The sequence below is a fragment of the Palaemon carinicauda genome, chromosome 33 (genome assembly GCF_036898095.1).
Source record: "Palaemon carinicauda isolate YSFRI2023 chromosome 33, ASM3689809v2, whole genome shotgun sequence".
Lineage (NCBI taxonomy): Eukaryota > Metazoa > Arthropoda > Malacostraca > Decapoda > Palaemonidae > Palaemon > Palaemon carinicauda.
In genome coordinates this window covers 74,363,514-74,380,949 of record NC_090757.1, presented here as the reverse complement: position 1 = coordinate 74,380,949, position 17,436 = coordinate 74,363,514, and positions in this window count along the sequence as shown.

Sequence of the window (17,436 nt, the reverse complement as noted above, 5' to 3'; positions counted from 1 at the left end):
AGTTTACTAAACAATTTTCCTTCACTCAAGGAGCTATTGCACTGTAATTGTTCAGTGGCCACTTTCCTCTTGATAAGGGTAGTAGAGACTCTTTAGCTATGGCACGCATCTCTTCTAGGAGAAGGACACTCCAAAATCAAACCATTGTTTTCTAGTCCTCATTAGTGCCATAACCTCTGTACCATGGTCTTCCACTGCCTTGGGTTAGAGTTCTCTTGCTTAATGGTACACTCTAGCACACTCTTATCTTATTTCTCTTCCTCTTGTTATGTTAAAGTTTTTATATTTTATATAGGAGATATTTATCTTAATGGTGTTACTTTTCATAAAATATTTTATTTTCCTTTTTTCCTTTCCGCACTGGGCTATTTTCCCTGTTGGAACCCCTGGGCTTATAGCATCCTACTTTTCCAACTAGGGTTTTAGCTTGGCAAGTAACGATAATAATAATAATACACCAGACTAACTTCGTAAGAATATATATATATATATATATATATATATATATATGTATATATATATATATATATATATATTATATATGTATATATATATATATATATATATATATATATATATATATATATATATATATATATTCAAAATGGAAGATATGCAGATATAACATATTCATACAGAACATTGCAAGACTATGAGGTTAGAGTTATAATGATAAAAAATAGAGAGTAATACGGGCTGAGTAGTATGGGCTACACAATTGAAGCCTTCGCTGACCAATTGCTTAAATCAGGCAATCAGGTCCAGTAGTTAAAGAGATATTACATTGATTGCCTGTAATAAAGGCTAAAGCCTCAATTCAAGCCATGGTCTGTTACCAATGATTTCCAGTTATATTCTTTAACTAAAATTGACTTGAACGAGGCCAAAATTTAAATTTATCTATGTTTTTATTTACACTGTGACCCTAAAGATAGCAATAAATTAGATTGTTAAATTGAATTAACTTTTCAGCATCTCCGCTCTACTTTACATATATATATATATATATATATATATATATATATATATATACATACATATATATATATATGTATATATATATATATATATATATATATATATATATACATATATATATATATATATACATATATATATATATATATATATATATATATATATATATATATATATATATATATATACATATATATATATACATATATATATATATATATATATATATATATATATTTATATATATATATATATATATATATATATATATATATATGTATGTATGTATATAAATATATATATGCATACATATATATATATATATATATATATATATATGCATACACATATATATATATATATATATATATATATATGTGTGTGTGTGTGTGTATGCATATATATATATATATATATATATATATATATGTAGTTGTCATGGGTGACTTAAATGCTAGAGTGGGCGCTGGAGAGGTAGAAGGTGTCATTGGGAAGTATGGCGTACCAGGTGAAAATGAGAGTGGTGAGAGACTGGTAGATATGTGTGTTGAACAAGAGATGGTAATAAGTGCTAGCTTTTTTAAAAAGAAAGATAAAAATAAGTATACATGGGTAAGAGTGGCAAATGGAAGAGTAGTAGAAAGGGCATTAATGGATTATGTGTTGATAACTAAAAGAATGTTTGGAAGATTGAAAGACGTGCACGTGTTTAGGGGTATGGCTAACGGTATGTCTGATCAATTTTTGGTGGAAGGAAAATTAGTTGTAGCAAAACAGTGGGGGAATAGAGTAGTTGAATGTAAAAGGGAGCTAGTGAAGGTTGAAGAGCTAATAAAACCGGGGGTAAAAAGTAAATATCAGGAAAGGTTGAAAATAGCATATGACGAGGTGAGAGTAAGAGAAACTGGTAATTTAGAGGAGGAGTGGAAGTTAGCAAAAGAAAATTTTGTTGGGATTGCAAGTGATGTATGTGGCAAGAAGGTTGTTGGAGGCAGCATGAGGAAGGGCAGTGAATGGTGGAATGAAGGAGTGAAGGTAAAAGTGGAAGAGAAAAAGAGGGCTTTTGAAGAATGGCTGCAGAGTAATAGTATAGAGAAGTATGAAAAATATAGAGAGAAAAAGGTGGAAGTAAAGCGCAAGGTACGTGAGGCAAAGAGGGCAGCTGACCTGAGGTGGGGTCAGGGACTGGGTCAGTCATATGAAGAGAATAAGAAGAAGTTTTGGAAAGAAGTGAAGAGAGTAAGGAAGGCTGTCGCAAGAATTGAAGAGACAGTGAAAGATGGAAATGGAAGGTTGTTAAAAGGAGAGGAGGCAAGGAAAAGGTGGGCGGAATATTTTGAAAGTTTGCTGAATGTTGAGGATAATAGGGAGGCAGATATAACTGCTGTTCCAGGTGTTGAGGTGCCAGTGATGGGAGATGAGAATGAGAGAGAGATTACAATAGAGGAAGTGAGGAGAGCACTAGATGAAACGAGAGTAGGAAAAGCATCTGGTATGGATGGTGTGAAAGCTGAGATGTTGAAGGAAGGGGGTGTGACTGTACTTGAATGGTTGGTGAGATTGTTTAATGTGTGTTTTGTGTTGTCAATGGTACCAGTAGATTGGGTCTGTGCATGTATTGTACCACTATATAAGGGTAAGGTAGATGTGCATGAGTGTTGTAATTCAAGAGGTATTAGTTTGTTGAGTGTAGATGGAAAAGTGTATGGTAGAGTAATGATTAATAGGATTAAGGATAAAACAGAGAATGCAATTTTGGAAGTACAGGGTGGTTTTAGAAGAGGTAGGGGTTGTATGAATCAGATTTTTACAGTTAGGCAGATATGCGAGAAATATATAGCAAAAGGTAAGGAGGTGTATGTTGCGTTTATGGATCTGGAGAAAGCATATGATAGAGTTGATAGGGAAGCAATGTGGAATGTGATGAGGTTATATGGAGTTAGTGGAAGGATGTTGCAAGCAGTGAAAAGTTTCTACAAAGGTAGTAAAGCATGTGTTAGAATAGGAAATGAAGTGAGCGATTGGTTTCCGGTGAGAGTGGGGCTGAGACAGGGATGTGTGATGTCCCACGTGGTTGTTTAACTTGTATGTTGATGGAGTAGTGAGAGGGGTGAATGCTCGAGTGCTTGGACGAGGATTAAAACTGGTAGGCGAGAATGATCATGAATGGGAGGTAAATCAGTTGTTGTTTGCGGATGATACTGTACTGGTAGCAGACACAGAAGAGAAGCTTGACCGACTAGTGACAGAATTTGGAAGGGTGTGTGAGAGAAGGAAGTTGAGAGTTAATGTGGGTAAGAGTAAGGTTATGAGATGTACGAGAAGGGAAGGTGGTGCAAGGTTGAATGTCATGTTGAATGGAGAGTTACTTGAGGAGGTGGATCAGTTTAAGTACTTGGGGTCTGTTGTTGCAGCAAATGGTGGCGTGGAAGCAGATGTACGTCAGAGAGTGAATGAAGGATGCAAAGTGTTGGGGGCAGTTAAGGGAGTAGTAAAAAATAGAGGGTTGGGCATGAATGTAAAAAGAGTTCTATATGAGAAAGTGATTGTACTAACTGTGATGTATGGATCGGAGTTGTGGGGAATGAAAATGATGGAGAGACAGAAATTGAATGTGTTTGAGATGAAGTGTCTAAGGAGTATGGCTGGTGTATCTCGAGTAGATAGGGTTTGGAACGAAGTGGTGAGGGTGAGAACGGGTGTAAGAAATGAGTTAGCGGCTAGAGTGGATATGAATGTGTTGAGGTGGTTTGGCCATGTTGAGAGAATGGAAAATGGCTGTCTGCTAAAGAAGGTGATGAATGCAAGAGTTGATGGGAGAAGTACAAGAGGAAGGCCAAGGTTTGGGTGGATGGATGGTGTGAAGAAAGCTTTGGGTGATAGGAGGATAGATGTGAGAGAGGCAAGAGAGCGTGCTAGAAATAGGAATGAATGGCGAGCGATTGTGACGCAGTTCCGGTAGGCCCTGCTGCTTCCTCCAGTGCCTTAGATGACCGCGGAGGTAGCAGCAGTAGGGGATTCAGCATTATGAAGCTTCATCTGTGGTGGAATTGTGGGAGGTTGGGCTGTGGCACCCTAGCAGTACCAGCTGAACTCGGCTGAGTCCCTGGTTAGGCTGGAGGAACGTAGAGAGTAGTCCCCTTTTTGTTTTGTTTCTTTGTTGATGTCGGCTACCCCCCAAAATTAGGGGAAGTGCCTTGGTATATATATATATATATATATATATATATATATATATATATATATATGTATAGATATGCATATATATATATATATATATATATATATATATATGTATACAAATATATGTATACATATGCATATATAAATATATATATATATATATATATATATATATATATATATATATATATGTGTATATGTATATATACATACATATATATATATATATATATATATATATATATATATATATATATATATATATACATATATATATATGTATATATATATATATGTATATATAAATATATATATATATATATATATATATATATATATATATATATATATGTGTGTGTGTGTGTGTGTGTGTATATGTCAACCTACATTTTTCAAAGTTGTAAAGTCTTTTAGAGTCACGAGATATCCAACGAATAATGGCGACGAATCGGTTCTTCTCCTCAATGTTACAAAAGGTCTCTGGCCAGTTTCCCATTCACGAGTGTTCTCGGTCACAGAAGAATTCAGTTCTTCTCTGCAAGAGTTATGGAAGGCAATATATGCAGAGGGAGAATTAAGGATTCCGTCAGTGGATGTCAGTAGCCGTTTTCCCCACAATGTTGCCTTTGGTGACTTTACAATGTCACCCATTCCTGAAATTACAGTGATAATATTAGTTGGCATTCTAATCGGCATGGTTCCTTTTTAATTGTGTACCCTAATAACAATGTTCCCAAATGTAATATACAGCATTCTTGCAGGCATTTGGTGTATAGTTCAGCTAGTTTTCCTAACCATGGTCCTGATAATATCGACGGTATAGAAAGGCATTTTATTAGTATGGGAATATTATTATCATTATCTTCAAGAAGCTTTATTTCTTTAGTTCTACGATTTTTAGAGGCTAATGAAAGGGAAATTCAGTCTCGAGACTATTTTTATGTGCTGCCTTCCTTGCCTGACTCACCTGGTGTTTGAAATACCGCCACAGAGACACAAATGGGTTATTGAAATTGAGTTTCTTGCTTTGCTTTAAGGAGCTGATCTGAATTCTGTGTTTGTGGTAGATCAAGATCATAAACCTGAGCATCTTAATTCTGATATAGAGATTTTTCATTATTTCAATAAAACACTAATCTATTCCTCCATTTTCTACTATTTAATAATTCACGGGCTAAGCGCAGCTTACCTTCCAATGGATGAATGAAGTAAATATGATGGAATCCCTGCCGCCGTACATACTGCATAATAAACACTGTTACGTCCGGTTGAAAGATGACAGAATGTATTCCATAGAAACTAACAAATAAGCTTGAAAGTATGATCAGTCTCATTATCAGCTGCTAAAAACACAACACTCAAAACTAACTATAACATCTGATATGTTTTTCTTAGCAGAAGCATTTGGCGGATGAACTGAGTGTTGGGTGAAACTGCCAATGGATGGCTGAATAATGATTATTGCCAAATACTCACACCTATAATGATAAGCAAACGAAAATAGGAGTGGCCCAAGAGGAGTTAATAGACCGATCAATGATGAATTGAGTGTATGCAAAGGAGGCGGACCTGAAACACTAATTCCTTCTTGGAATATTTATGAGGTTTCTACGTAACCTTAATATTTTGTGTGGATCTTTATTAGCGCGAACAAATGGAAACGTCAGGCTATGTTAGGAGATTAATCAATTGATATAAAGAGACCTTGGTGCCAAACTCCATTAAATCAGCAAATAAAACGTTCCGCCCAGTGAGACATTTTCATGGATATGTCAATGCTGAAAATGACACGAATCGCTGATGAATGATTCGGTTGTAGATAATTGATATAAATAAAGGCAGCTAAAGATAAAGAGATAGAATAGGAGCGGCCTAATATGAAATGGCGATATTTGTATAAATACTTTATACATTTTCAAACATTTAATATCAACCTTAGTTTGATTTGTATGAGTCACAGCATAAATATTTACATTCATGTACACACTGTGCTTGTTATCATTATTGTTAAGTTTTGTTTTCAAGTATGAGGAGACTTTTTATAGGTTTTTATTCTTATTCTGTCTAGAAATATTAAGCAAAATCCGACCTACCCAGTGTCGTCTAATGCATTACAATATTTAAAGACTGCGTGGCAATATCAAAGTAGATGCCTTTACCTCCACACAGTATGGTATTAGATTATGTTCAGAAATTTTTCGGTCTCAAATGAGGCACTCATCTGAGCTCCTTATCCAAGATTTAAGAAACCAATAATTTTGAAATGGGATGGCATTCCTAAGGAAAGGGGAATGGCGGTGTACAGTAGGAGAGAGTACCCATGGTCACATGAGTCCTGTTATGAGATTAAGGTCATAAATGTTTATGGCGGCCTTACCAACTTTTATTTGCGTTTGCTCTATCGGAATCCAGACTAGGATGATTCTATCTTTGATTGAGTTTTTACTTTTATGGCTAAGACATAAGACGTTGATAAAAAGGTCCCTTTTATGTTTGTTGGAGATTTCAACACTCACCAAAGGGAGGTTAATTTCTATTTCTCCTACTGATCGCCATGGAATAAAAGCTTTGGACTTTGTCTCTGAATCAGGTTATGAGCAGATCATACGTGAACCTACTCACAGGTCTGGTAACTGCTTGGACCTAGTATGCACTGATTTCCCTGAGGCTATAACATACAAAGTTGGTTCTCTAGTTGGGATCCCTGGTCCTTCCTTGCTTTTGTTAGTAATCAAGGCTAGGCAGCTTATCCCATACTCATATAAGATATATGAAATCTCAAGTAGAGTGGAATGGCATTTCAAGTAGTTTTTCATTTTTGTATTTGAATTGGTTACAATTGTATAGATGTATTGAGCCTGCTGTTATCTTGATCGAGAATCTGGTCAATTAATAGGTGTATCCCTTCTCCTGTGATGAAATAATGAGTGAAAGACAAACCTTGGTTCAATGATGATTGTCCATCCATATACCAAAGGCACTTCCCCCAATTTTGGGGGGTAGCCGACATCAACAAGAAACAAAAAAAGGGAACCTCTACTCTCTACGTTCCTCCAGGCTAACCAGGGACTCAGCCGAGTTCAGCTGGTACTGCTAGGGTGCCACAGCCCAACCTCCCACATTTCCACCACAGATGAAGCTTCATACTGCTGAGTCCCCTACTGCTGCTACCTCCGCGGTCATCTAAGGCACCGGAGGAAGCAGCAGGGCCTACCGGAACTGCGTCACAATCGCTCGCCATTCATTCCTATTTCTAGCACGCTCTCTTGCCTCTCTCACATCTATCCTCCTATCACCCAGAGCTTTCTTCACACCATCCATCCACCCAAACCTTGGCCTTCCTCTTGTACTTCTCCCATCAACTCTTGCATTCATCACCTTCTTTAGCAGACAGCCATTTTCCATTCTCTCAACATGGCCAAACCACCTCAACACATTCATATCCACTCTAGCCGCTAACTCATTTCTTACACCCGTTCTCACCCTCACCACTTCGTTCCTAACCCTATCTACTCGAGATACACCAGCCATACTCCTCAGACACTTCATCTCAAACACATTCAATTTCTGTCTCTCCATCACTTTCCTTCCCCACAACTCCGATCCATACATCACAGTTGGTACAATCACTTTCTCATATAGAACTCTCTTTACATTCATGCCCAACCCTCTATTTTTTACTACTCCCTTAACTGCCCCCAACACTTTGCAACCTTCATTGACTCTCTGACGTACATCTGCTTCCACTCCACCATTTGCTGCAACAACAGACCCCAAGTACTTAAACTGATCCACCTCCTCAAGTAACTCTCCATTCAACATGACATTCAACCTTGCACCACCTTCCCTTCTCGTACATCGCATAACCTTACTCTCACCCACATTAACTCTCAACTTCCTTCTCTCACACACCCTTCCAAATTCTGTCACTAGTCGGTCAAGCTTCTCTTCTGTGTCTGCTACCAGTACAGTATCATCCGCAAACAACAACTGATTTACCTCCCATTCATGATCATTCTCGCCTACCAGTTTTAATCCTCGTCCAAGCACTCGAGCATTCACCCCTCTCACCACTCCATCAACATACAAGTTAAACAACCATGGCGACATCACACACCCCTGCCTCAGCCCCACTCTCACCGGAAACCAATCGCTCACTTCATTTCCTATTCTAACACATGCTTTACTACCTTTGTAGAAACTTTTCACTGCTTGCAACATCCTTCCACTAACTCCATATAACCTCATCACATTCCACATTGCTTCCCTATCAACTCTATCATATGCTTTCTCCAGATCCATAAACGCAACATACACCTCCTTACCTTTTGCTAAATATTTCTCGCATATCTGCCTAACTGTAAAAATCTGATTCATACAACCCCTACCTCTTCTAAAACCACCCTGTACTTCTAAAATTGCATTCTCTGTTTTATCCTTAATCCTATTAATCAGTACTCTACCATACACTTTTCCAACTACACTCAACAAACTAATACCTCTTGAATTACAACACTCATGCACATCTCCCTTACCCTTATATAGTGGTACAATACATGCACAGACCCAATCTACTGGTACCATTGACAACACAAAACACACATTAAACAATCTCACCAACCATTCAAGTACAGTCACACCCCCTTCCTTCAACATCTCAGCTTTCACACCATCCATACCAGATGCTTTTCCTACTCTCGTTTCATCTAGTGCTCTCCTCACTTCCTCTATTGTAATCTCTCTCTCATTCTCATCTCCCATCACTTGCACCTCAACACCTGGAACAGCAATTATATCTGCCTCCCTATTATCCTCAACATTCAGCAAACTTTCAAAATATTCCGCCCACCTTTTCCTTGCCTCCTCTCCTTTTAACAACCTTCCATTTCCATCTTTCACTGTCTCTTCAATTCTTGTGCCGGCCTTCCTTACTCTCTTCACTTCTTTCCAAAACTTCTTATTCTCTTCATATGACTGACCCAGTCCCTGACCCCACCTCAGGTCAGCTGCCCTCTTTGCCTCACGTACCTTGCGCTTTACTTCCACCTTTTTCTCTCTATATTTTTCATACTTCTCTATACTATTACTCTGCAGCCATTCTTCAAAAGCCCTCTTTTTCTCTTCCACTTTTACCTTCACTCCTTCATTCCACCATTCACTGCCCTTCCTCATGCTGCCTCCAACAACCTTCTTGCCACATACATCACTTGCAATCCCAACAAAATTTTCTTTTGCTAACTTCCACTCCTCCTCTAAATTACCAGTTTCTTTTACTCTCACCTCGTCATATGCCATTTTCAACCTTTCCTGATATTTACTTTTTACCCCCGGTTTTATTAGCTCTTCAACCCTCACTAGCTCCCTTTTACATCCACCTACTCTATTCCCCCACTGTTTTGCTACAACTAATTTTCCTTCCACCAAAAAATGATCAGACATACCGTTAGCCATACCCCTAAACACGTGCACGTCTTTCAATCTTCCAAACATTCTTTTAGTTATCAACACATAATCTATTAATGCCCTTTCTACAACTCTTCCATTTGCCACTCTTACCCATGTATACTTATTTTTATCTTTCTTTTTAAAAAAGCTAGCACTTATTACCATCTCTTGTTCAACACACATATCTACCAGTCTCTCACCACTCTCATTTTCACCTGGTACACCATACTTCCCAATGACACCTTCTACCTCTCCAGCGCCCACTCTAGCATTTAAGTCACCCATGACAACTACATAATTCCTTCTACCCAGTCCTTCTACACACCTAGTTAATTCATTCCAGAACTCATTCCGCTCTTCTTCACTTTTCTCACTACCTGGCCCATACGCACTGACAAACGCCCAACATTCCCTACCCAACCTAACCCTTAGCCACATTAACCTAGATGATATCTCCTTCCATTCCACTATTTTACCTGTCATCCATTCACTCAGCAATAAAGCCACACCCTCTCTCACTCTTCCCCTTTCAATCCCAGACACTCTACCAGACATTTCACCAAACATCACTTCACCCTTTCCTTTCATCTTTGTCTCACACAAGGCCAATACATCCATCCTTCTACTTCTAAACATACTTCTAATCTCACATCTTTTACTCTCTATCGTACTACATCCACGCACATTGAAACACCCCAAAACTAGAGTGCGGGGAGCAGTCACTCTCCCCCCAGCTCCATCTCTTTGTTGCTGTCTCACAGGATTTTTTATACAGGAGACGGGGTTCCCAGCCCCCTCGTCCCGTCCCTTTTAGTCGCCTCTTACGACACGCAGGGATAACGTTGGCGCTATTCTAATTGTTTTATGCCACCGCGGCCACAGGGGGCATTAAACGTGCTTATTTGGAGAAACAGGAGGCCTATCATCTTTGGAAGGGTAACAGATCACATTTGACTTTGAATAACTATATTCGGCTAAGAGCTGTTGCTCAGAGAGTTTATGTTTCAACTGAAAAGGAATACAATTAGACCATAGAAAAAGGTGGGCTACCCTTAAATATACACTTTTTTTGGTGTTCCTCCTTTACTGAAACCAGATGGCTCTGTCGTTCACTGTCCAAAGGGAAAGGCAACGTACTCTTCCTTATTTTTATATAAAGATCACTGATTTTTATCGCCTAAGTTGTTTTTTATTTTCTGCAAGTTATCAATAAACATCTCACAGGTGTAGCGGACATAGACTGATAAAACCTTATGACTAAAAAAAGAAAAAAAAGAAAAAAAAAGGAAGATAGGTAAAATAATAATAGGATTTACATTCATTACATTTAAGAAGTGATGGGGAAACAATTCATGCTTTATCATTATCAATGTAAGAAGGCTTGATAATGAAAAGAAGTATCACTGTTCAAGAGAAAGATAAATCGATAATCCCATTACATCTCCTATTGCCGTTGTCAGCTAAAAATCTATTCCTTCATGAAGTATTAAATGAATTAAACAGAAATTTGGATAAGGTTTGTATTTTGGTATCCAGTTCATAGCAGATATTTGCCATTCATTGTAAACCTCTAGGAGACAAGGTGGCCACTTCTTTGTGTTCTAACAAATGAAAACTACCGATTGTTTTGACTTTGAACAAAGTTTCCAGCTCCATCTTTGGGTAACCACGAAATATAGCTATTGGGCAATTACACTCTAAAACTCTAGGGGAATAAGGGTATGAGACAATACCTATGATATATAGTTTTGAGCCAGTTATCATTTTGTATGATATTTAGTACTTACACGTTGTTTCATTTGGTATATTATTTTATTGAATAATTAAGTTATGTCAAATATGATAAAAGTAATAGGTTTCCAAGTAAAGTTGAGTTTCATTTTCTCCTAAACCAATAATGGACTCGCCTGTCATAGATGACATGAATTTCTTGACTACCCACTGTTTGCCTATAATATAACCAAAGCTACAAATAAATAGCCTTTTTAGTCATAGATCATAATAATCAAAAGCCATATCATAGTAAATTGTATTGGTTTGGCTTCCAAAAACTGAGGGATTCATTATATTTCTTATGATTAAGTGTCATTGGTGATTTCAAAGATTGGTAGCCCTACCTGCTTGATGGACACTACGAGTAAACATTGAAATTCGGTAACGTTAAATTTCATCTAATGATTCAAAGCAAGAAGACATAGTTGTTGACCAATCGTCACAAAAAAAAAAAAAACTCATAAAAAGTAATATATATTTATATTCAAAGTTTTGAGGTAGTGGCTCCAACATAGCAGTACTGACAAGTTTTCCAACATATAAGAATAACAGAACATTCTCCAGAATTTTATACTGTGTAAAAATGGACTGAAAAAAAAGTTCTATTTCGTTGAAAACAGCAATAATCCATCGCAATTGTATAATATAGCGGTTGTTATTATTATTATTATTATTATTATTATTATTACGCGGTAAGCTACAACCCTAATTGGAAAAGCAAGATGCTATAAGCGCAAGGGCTACAAGAGGGAAAATAGCCCAATGAGGAAAATAAATAAGGAAATAAATAAATGATATGAAAGATAATAAATTTAAAAAATATATATATATATATTTTAAACACAGTAACAACATCAAAACAGATATTTCATTAATAAACAATAAAAAGACTTGCTCCATGTCAGCTTTTCATCATAAAAACATTTTCTGCAAGTTTGAACTTTTGAACTTCCAATGATTCAATTACCCTATTAGGATGATCATTCCACAATTTAGTCCCAGCTGGAATGAAACTTCTAGAATACTGTGTAGTATTGAGTCTCATGATGGAGAAGGCCAGGCCTGACTATTACAATTAAGTGCATGCCTGGTATTACGAACGGGATGGAACTGTCCAGGAAGATCTGAATGTAAAGGATGGTCAGATTTATGAAAAATCCTATGTAACATGTATAACGAACTAATTGAACGCCGGTGCTGGAGATTAATATCTGAATTAGGAATAAGAAATTTAATAGATCGCAAGTTCTTGTACAACAAATTAAGATGAGAATCAGCAGCTGAAGACTAGACAGGAGAACAATAAAAGATAAAATAAAAGATTTAAAACACTTCTTCAGAATAGATTGATCACCGAAAATCCTAAAAGACATTCTCAATAAGCCATTTGTTTGTGCAATTGAAGAAGACACAGACATAAAGTGTTTCTCAAAAGTAAATTTGCTGTCGAGAATAACACCTAATATTTTAAAACAGTTAGACGGAGTTAAAGAAACATTTTTAATGCTGAGGTCCACTTGTTGAGGAGCCATTGTCCTTGCCCTACTTACTATTACATTTTGAATTTTGTTAGGAATCAACTTGCTGACCCATAAATTGCTTCATGCACTAATTTTAGCTAGATCTTTATTAAGGGATTCGGCATCCCCAAATCTACATTCAGATGATGGAAGTAATGCTAAGAGAGTAACATCATCTGCATATGCAACAAGCTTGTTTTCTAGGCCAAACCACATATCATGTGTATATAGTATGAAAAGTAATATAGTATATAGTATGAAAAGTAATCGGCCAAGAACACTACCCTGAGGATCACATTTCTATGTTCACTACGGTGCCCATCAACAACAACTCTTCAAGATCTATTACTTAAAAATTCAATGATGATTCTAAGAAAAGACCCAACCACTCCCAACTGTTTGTGTTTGAAAACAAGGGCCTCATGATTAACAGGGTCAAAGGCAGCACTAAAATCAAGGCCAATCATACGAACGGCCTGACCACAATCAAGGATTTCTGTACAGCATTGGAGATTGTAAGAAGGGCATCACAAGCTCCAAGGACTTTACGAAAACCAAATTGTAAACTAGGGAACAAATGATTACCTACATCAAACCTTTTGAGATGTTTTGCCTAAAGACGTTCAAAAACTTTAGATAATATGTGAGTTACGGAAATTGGGCGGTAATCAGATGGACTTGAGCTATCAAAAACACATTTGCATAGTAGAGTAACATTACTAATTCTCCAACCAGTGCTAAAAGCTCCTCTTCTTGCTAACTTGTCCAAAATAACAGATAACTTTGGAGCTAGGAAATCTGTAGTCTTTATAAAAAAACAAAGGAGAAATATCATTTGAGTCTACACCTCCATCAACAGAGCTTTAATTTCACGAGATCGAGAAACTAAATTAGTTAGTTTAGCCTGAGGAAAACAGAATGAGGAAGTTCGAGTTTCTCATTACTTGTTTATTGTCAAACACATCAGCGAAAAGGGTTGCCTTTTCCTTTGGACAGTGAGTGACTGAGCCATCTGGTTTAAGTAAAGGAAGAACTGTTGCATCTACACCAAACAGTACAGATTTAAGGGTAGTCCATCCATTACGTTTCTGGGTTGTACCAGAAAGGTTTCTTTTATGGCTAAATTGTATTCCTTTTCAGATGAAGCATATACTCTCTGAGCAAAAGCTCTAAGGTGAGTATAATTATTCCAGGTCAAATCTGATATGTTACCCTTCCAAAGATGATAGGCCTCCTGCTTCTCCATATAAGCACGTCTACAATCATCATTGAGCCACGGTTTGTCCTTCACTCGGTACCTTAGTACACGAGAAGGGATACACCTATCAATTATGTTGACTAGATTGTCACTCAAAGATATTACGGGATCAACACTACTATATAATTGTGACCTATTCAAGCCCAAAAGATCATGCAAAATCCGACTCCAGTCTGTTTGAGATTTTATATGAATCTTACATGAGTATGATGCATCAGGGACAAGCTGCTCAGTCTTTATTACTAATGAAATCAAGGCATGATAAGATGTCCCCACTGAAGAACCAACATTACTTGTTATAACGCCAGGGGAGTCGGTGTATACGAGGTCCAAGCAGTTACCAGACCTGTGAGTAGCTTCACTTATGATTTGTTCACAGCCTGATTCAGAGGCAAAGTCTACGTATTGGTAGGAAAAACAAAATTTAACCACTCCCTATGGTGAGCATTGAAATCACCAACAAAGATAAAAGTGGCCTTTCTATTATCTTCTTGTATCTTAGCCATAATGGCAAGAAGACAATCGAAGATAGAATCACCCATGTCTGGATTCTGGTAGATCGAACACAAATAAAAGTTGTTAAACCTGCCACAAACTTTTATTACCTGAATCTCATGACATCCACATTCGTAGCAGGACTTATGAGAAGCAGGGTACTCAGTCTTAATATACACCGCCATTCCCCTGGCCCTAGGGATGGCATCACGTTTCAACATTATTGGCTTCTTAAAAACAGTTAAAAGGAGCTCAAATGAGTGTCTCTTATTAGAAACCAAAGTTTCTGAGCACAAAAGAATATCATACTATCTAAACGCAACTGTAAGGTCTTGAATATTTGCATGAAAACCACGAATATTGCAATACAGTAGATGACATTGACAAAATCTAGGACGTACTGGTCCCGGATTTCGCCCAGTGTCAACAGACAGCATATGAATTAATGGTAATAAAATAGAGACATCGTACCTAAAAACTAGATTAACAAGAATTATAACAAATACAGTATGTACAGAAATATAAATAAAGTGATTGATCAAACCCACACACTATGGAAAAAAAGTCGGAAAAACTGGTCAACTTTGAGGAGCTGATATACCATGCAAGGCTAAATACCCTCCAAGATAGTTACTTAAACTGAAGGAAAGACATGGTTTTGACAAGAAAAAGAATCAGATAAGAAAAAGACATACTCTTGATAAACCACCAGGCATCCATGGCCTTTCTATTAAGCCTGCCCAACACACCATTTCAGAAAAAAACAAGAGGAAGAGAAAAAAATAAATAAGATAGAATAGTGTGCCCGAGTGTACCCCCAAGCAAGAGAACTCTAACCAAAGACAGTGGAAGACCATGGTACAGAGGCTATGGTACTACCTAAGACTAGAGAACAATGGTTTGCTTTTGGAGTGTCCTCCTAGAGGAGCTTCTTACCATAGCTAAAGCGTCTCTTTTACCCTTACTAAGAGGAAAATAGCCACTGAACAATTACAGTACAGTAATTAGCCTCTTGAGAGAAGAAGTGTTTGGTAATCTCAGTGTTTTGAGGTGTATGAGGAAAGACAAGAATCTGTAAAGAATAGGCCAGACTATTCGGTGTATGTGTAGACAAAGAAAAACTAGGCCAGTACCAGAAAGAGGAATCCAAGTCAAAGGATCCAATAACTCTCTAGCGATAGTATCTCAAGGGGCGGCTGGTGCCTTGGCCATCCTACTATCCGCACTTTGGACGATTTAAGAAAGTAGACTTACATAGACCATTCCATAGACAATGTAGGAAAATTGCACTAATACTTGGATCTAGGTTTACTTCCTCTTAAGGGAAGTAGTGGAATGCTGATATTTGGATGTGCTTATGCATATATAAACACAAACTTTATAATATATTTAGGCATAGGCATTTTCATCTCCTCCTACGCCTATTGGCGTAAGAGGCATCGATTAGATTTGGCCATTCGTCTCTATCTTGTATTTTTAAATCAATACTTTTCCATTCATCATCGCCTACTTCAGGCTTCAGAGTTCTCAGCCATGTAGACCGAGTGGTAAATATTGAGCTTTATATCAAAGATCGTCATGAAAGCTTAAAATTTGAAAAAAAAAAATTGGGTATTGATGAGCAAGTATGTGGAAAAATCTTTGAAGATAGCATATATTTTATCAGAATTTATAAATCAGACCTAATTAAAGTATTATGCAACAATTTTATTTACAAAGTTCACTTTTGCGAAGGCTACTCTTGCTTGCTTGCTTGCTTGCTTATAGATTGCCTAGCCTTTTGCTGAACACGGGCTCTTGCGTTGGCAGCCCGTCGGGAGGCTACTCATATTAGATATCGGTTCCAATAATTTTAGATATGAGATAAGTCATTTTTGCTTTAGATATGTAATCATGTAATTTTCCTTTTCCGGTAGATGCTAAAAGTTTTTATTTATTATTTTATTTTTATTTTTAAGAAGTACTAAACTAATTAAAAGCATTTGGTATCCCAAAGAAAGATCTCAAACATGAAACGAAACAAGCGCAAGAATTCAAGTCCAGTAGCAAGCAAATATACAGCTTAAAAAAAAAAAAAAAAAAAAAAAAAAAAAAAAAAAAAAAAAAAAAAAAAAAAAAAAAATCTGTCATTTAGACTTTGAAAATAAAACATTGACCATTTAGCCTACTGCCTTTTTGGATGTTAGTAATGCCAGTGAGAGATTAGCTCATCTATGTGAGGTTTAAGATCATCGTCTGGTAGATTCTTTAGCTCGAAATTGCATTCATTAAGAAGGTTGAAGGGCATAGTGCCAGTAACGGAATTTTCATAACCTAAGTTTGAAGCAGTTTCATCAGTCCTCCACTGCATTTAAGGATTAGACTGTCATTCCCCCCTGACTTGCTTCTCTTTTCTCCATCATTAATTACTTGTTCACACCTAGAAACCTCTTCTTGGCCTTTACTTTGGTGTTTGGAATAACGTTCAAGGTCTGATATTGACTTCGCATACTTGAGATATGGTTCAACTGGTCCGACGTATTGTTCTTCAGTATCAGAGTATTCTCCGTCTGAAGTAAATGACTATCTGAATCTCAGTTATGTCTTTCTGTTTTCCTTGTTGATATTCACCCACATGTCTTTTATCAGTTTCTTATGTAGATTACTTCTGTTCCTTTTTTTTCTCTTTAGAAATGTCCTTTTCAAGGTCAAAAACGTCATTATTTCCCTCAGAAACATTGCTCTAATTGGATTTATAGTGCAAATTTTCCTAATATTCTTCTCTTGGACACTTTTTGGAAGGTG